Source organism: Trachymyrmex septentrionalis, unplaced genomic scaffold, assembly GCF_001594115.1.
Source record: "Trachymyrmex septentrionalis isolate Tsep2-gDNA-1 unplaced genomic scaffold, Tsep1.0 scaffold62, whole genome shotgun sequence".
In the NCBI taxonomy this organism is placed as follows: domain Eukaryota; kingdom Metazoa; phylum Arthropoda; class Insecta; order Hymenoptera; family Formicidae; genus Trachymyrmex; species Trachymyrmex septentrionalis.
In genome coordinates, this window is record NW_017305800.1 from 1839900 (window position 1) to 1845420 (window position 5521).

The window sequence follows — 5521 nt, forward strand, 5'->3', positions numbered from 1 at the left end:
AGAGAGAGAGAGAGAGAGAGAGAGAGAGAGAGAGAGAGAGAGAGAGAGAGAAATATTCAATATTCAGTTAATATTTTTAAATTTTATTTAACAAAATTTTTTTTTAAATTAAAAATTATTTCAAATAAAGTTACGTTGATTTCAGTAAGAAAAGAATTATAATTACAGGACAGTTTAGCATGCATTCGGTATTTCTACTGTCAGGTATAGAACAATCGTCGGTTGTTGAAATATTTTCTATCCCATTGGATTTGGAAACCACTGGTTCAACTTGAGCCATCTCGACAGGTATGTTATCCAAATTCTGTGATATACATACATACATTTATCAAATTACATTTCAAACATTAGATCCTCGACGCTTTTTTAGAAAATATAAAAATATTATTTTCATCAAAATTATACAGATAAATTTACGATATTGATTTCAGAATATTAAAATATAAACGAGTATGAGAGTGCGATCATCTCTTATTTTAATCTCTCTATTCACAAAGCGTGTAAAATAAAGATATTATCGTTACATATAGAAAATCATAATTGTTAAGAATTAATTGATTCACACAAACGTCATGATGTGTTTGTAACATCACTTAATTATTGTGCTCCCAATTAGTACAAGATACGATAATAACACTTGACAACGTATGCAAATGTCTAAAATCATTTAAATATTCTTTCTTACAAAAGAGAGCATATTAAAGAATGCTTACTGGAAACGCGGTAATGACAAACGGCGATGCAGCAACTGTAAGAATTATTCAATATGATTGAAATATTAGTGCTAACTGATATAAAAATAATACTTCGCATCAAATATTTACAAAATATTTAAAATAGTGTTCTTACTCAATAATAAATAAAACAACATTTTGTTAAAATTAGTTTGTTGAAAGATCAGCAATCAGTGTTATATTATGTCCAAGATGTCCAAGATAATATTCTGAATATAAGTTCGATGATAAACTGTTTGGCAGCATTAGCTGCGCTTGCTTTTATATAGAATCGGTTGCCAACCAATGGTTCCTGTCTACATGCGCTTAAGAGGGGACTTGGCAAGTAACGCGTTATTTGTAACGTCGTAATAATGTTATCGTTATAAATTAATTTTTCAGTAACGATTGCGTAACTACATTACATTTTTGGGGTAATAGTAACGATTTCATTAGTTTTTATCGTAACTTTATTTCTATTTACATAAAAGTTTTAATCGTAACTAAAGCGTATATGCATATGTATAGGTACATGCATATACACATATATTTTGTATGTATATGTATTTGGTTGTTATTTTAACAACTTTTAAAATTTAATCGTGACACCCTCTAAAATGATTCAATATTTCAAGAAAATACCGTATTTTTTTCAGATTTTTTGAATAATTTTAATTTGTGCCACGAATAAGTGCACAACGACACCTACCAGAACAAAATCTGGCCGACAGACGTTCTAATTCTTAACCAATTTTTAAGTTTTTTTTTTATTTGTTCGAAATTAAATGAGCCATTTTGCATAAATTTTGATTACATCCAAAGTAAAAATTGCCGATCCAATAAAGTAAGTAGAAAAAATCAAAACATGAATATTGGATCGTAAATCTTTTATTTGAATCATAATCAAAATTTACGTAGAATAGGCTTACTTAATTTCGAACAAATTAAAAAAAAAACTTTATAATAGGTTAAGAATTAGAACGTTGAACGAATTTTTCCGCTCATGAGGAAAAAGCTACGTGCGACGCTTTGAAATTTAATATTGCTTTTCAATGGAAATTTTTTAAAATATAGTCTTTTTACAGCTGATAACTATCGCGTTTCTATAAATAAACATGAAAATGAAATTTTCAAAGGAAATTGGCAGAGTTACAAGGATTCGTATTGCGATGATAATTGACAACTGTGTGTCTTGTGTGTGTGTGTCTGAATAAAAAATACATAGTATTAATAAATTTATATTAAGTAATAATAAATTTATTTAATTTTATTTAATTGCATCGAATATTATAAGATTAAATTTTACAAAATGCTTTGAATTTCTCATATAATCTCAAAAAGTTCTGTAAGTTAAGTTTCTTGTTGACGCAGTTTAAGCAAAGTGCTTTTGTTTTTTTACTTTTAGATACATTTTTTTATATCGTCGATAACTTGGATAATAAATTGTTTTTTACTTTTGTCGTAAGTTAATTTGTCATAGTAATCAGTTTGATACCTCTTTTCGCGACGTCATTGACAACTCTCAACTTGTTTATTACCTTGAGAAAAATAGAAATCAAAGCGTAAATCCAATGAATGTAATGAGAGAGTAATAAAAGCATAAATAAAACTTTAACATTTCGATGTTTCAATTTTCACTTCCTAAAAGTTTTATTTGCGTTTCTGTTACTCTGCCGTTACATTTGACTTACGCCTGATTTTTATTTTCATTAGAGCAATTGCAAGCTAGCCTAGTAATTTTTATCAGAATTCCACTTAGATATCATATTGATAGTGCCTTTTTTAACATTGATAATAAGTATCTGATAATAAGTGGAAAATTTTGATAAAAATTATCAGGTCGGCTTATAATTGATAAATAAATTAAGAGTTGTCAATAACGCTGCGGAAAGAAGTATTAAACTAATTACTGAAATAAGAAAAACAATTTATTATCCAAGTTATTGATAAATATAAAAAAATATATATAAATAAAAGCACTTTATTTAAACTGCTTCAACAAGAAACTTAACTTGTATAACTTATAGAATTTTTTGAGATTATATGAGAAATTCGAAACATTTTATAAAATCTTATAATATTTGTTGCAATAAATAAATTTATTATTATTTATGTATTTTTTATTCAGATAGTTGTCAATTATCATCGCAATACGTACTCTTGTAACGCTGCCAATTTCCTTTAAAATTTATTTTCATAAAGTCTATGGAAACATTGATAGCTATCAGCTGTACACAGACTATATTTAAACAAATTACCATTTAAAAGCAATATTAAATTTCAAGGCCTCGCAATTTTCTTTTACTCGTAAACGAAAAAATTCGTTCGAATTTTCTTTCGTTCTAATTTTTAACCAATTCTAAAGTTTTTTTTAATTTTTGCTCGAAATTGAGTGAGTTATAAGCCCATTTGACGTAAATTTTGATTACAATTTACATAAAAAATTGCCGATCCAATATTCGTTATCGGATAATTTCAATTTTTTTCTGCTCACTTCATTAAATCGGCAATTTTTACTTTGGACTGTAACAAAATTTACACAAAATGGGCTTTTAGAACATTCAATTTCGAGTAAATTAAAAAAAAATTTTTGCGATTACAAATTTTTGATCTGTCATATTGGATCCGATATTTTGAATTTCAAAAATCTAACTTCAAATTCGGATATTTAGTGACCTTACAAATCTTGCTATTAAAATTATTATACAATTCTCAAAACTTTTTCTTCAAAAATATTTTTGGCACAAAATATTTTCTTGGTGTGACTACGCAGAGATTAACTCGGTGAAAAAAACACGTACAGCAATAAAAAATATATATTTTAAAGATATAACTGTTGGCACTTCAAGATGGCGTAAACAAAAATAGAGAAAAAAATTTACTTGATCGCTAACAAAAAAAATCGCAAATATGTCAAAAAAACATGTTAATTATGATACCTTTAACCACTCACTTTTCTCAAAAACCTGACGTGATAGAGCAATTTTATTACAGAATTCATAACAAGCGCGCAATACATCAGAAATGTTATCTTTATTTAAACAACAGAAACTACGTCGCCAATAATTGATAACAACAATAATATTAAAATATAATAAGTAAATATTAAAATAATAGAGTATTAATTCCTAATTTAATGTAAATGTTATATTTTAATATATTTAATATATTTAATATATTTATAGTAGAAATATATTTTAATGTATATACAATGCATAAATTTAATATAAATATGTATAAATATTCAGTAAGTAGTTTTTACATAACGTATTTACAAATTAAAAATGCATATATTTAAAATGTAATGGAATATATCCAACATTACTAATATATGAAGTTTATTAAATAAATCTGTAACATTTAACACTCTGGTTTTATCATTGTATAAACAAAAAATTATAAAGCAAAGATAATAGAATAAAATAATGTCACGCAATATTTTATCAGCATTAAAAAAATCTTCAATTCGCAATTATCTTCATCTATATGTCATATTTATTAATCACATGGAAATGATACTATGTATTTGTGTAATATTGTACTGCGAACCTTTGTCAATCAACGATACATTGGCAGATGGCCGTTGAGACTCGAAAGGGGAATAAGAGTTTATTCCAGTTTACAGAACATCGTCGTATCAGGATGGGTATTTACAGGATCAGTGCCACAACATATGTAAGTGCATAAATGGATCTGCCTTTCTGCAAATTGCAAGATCTAGCTGCATTCAAATTGAATTTAACTTATATGTGTTAATATAGTAAAGGCTATTGTTCCTATGTAGAACTTCGGTACTATTACCATACTTGAATGTGACATTATGAAGACTGGATGTAAAACAAATATTCATTATACTTTCTGCTGTTCCTGTGAGTAAGACGATTTACTTTGTTAATAGATTGCGGTTTTTTTAGTGCGAAGGGAGACATGACGCAGCTTGGATGATTTTATATGCTGTCTCTCTCTATCGGTTATAGAGATTATTTGGATAAGGCTGCTCTGCCTACTGCATTTCGACAGTTCAATCGATCTTAGAGTTAATTCGATAGTTACAAAACCTAACAAAGTCTAAAAAGCCAAAATTTTATTTATAATTCATATTGCAGATAGTTATACAAACGTTGGCTACAAAATTTTACGACTGAAAGTATAATCGGCTCATGATTCCAATAATAAGCTAAGAAAAACGAATTATATAAAATTCAGAGAAATTATTATTAGACATAAAGATCCGCGCGATTATCGAAAATATTAACTTATTTTACATTATACACATATTGGTCGCTATTTAGTTATTAAAGCCTTTTAATCTTATATTGTTGTACATTTTACTGTAGCACAGGCTTGTTTCATAGTAAAAATGGAGAGCGAGTCAATACGTCAACTGTGACATACTGACTGTAGCGAAACCTTTAGTAAGACGGATGTACATACATAAATCATCAAGGAGACATTGAGATTTACAGCATTAATAGAAAAATTGGGAAAGTTGTGTATTTTTTGGAGGAAAAAATAACAAATTAATAATGAACATAATAAATATAATAATAAATACAATAATAGGATTCCCGAAATTCAATAAGAAATTAATGAAGGATATTACAATTGCTAAAGGAATAACAATTCAATAGACCTAACATTGGGACATGAAAATTGCTATACTAAAATGTATATATTATAATGTATAAATATTTTTCTTACATTTATCAATATTTTATTAAAATATTTATTACCGTAAATTATATTGTATAACGTAAATCATTTGTTATCCAGTTCGATTTGTTGAACAGCGTCCATAATAATTTAAT

General features: G+C 26.9%; 1 protein-coding gene and 1 pseudogene across 2 annotated transcripts in view; both read right to left on the minus strand.

Annotated features, from left to right (window-relative positions):
- Positions 1-5521, minus strand: part of LOC108752966 (sphingosine kinase B-like) — a 16499-nt gene that overhangs the window by 6574 nt on the left and 4404 nt on the right. The gene's annotated exons all lie outside the window — the stretch shown is intronic.
- The window catches only part of LOC108752965, an 8721-nt pseudogene that overhangs the window by 1161 nt on the left and 2039 nt on the right, over positions 1-5521 (minus strand).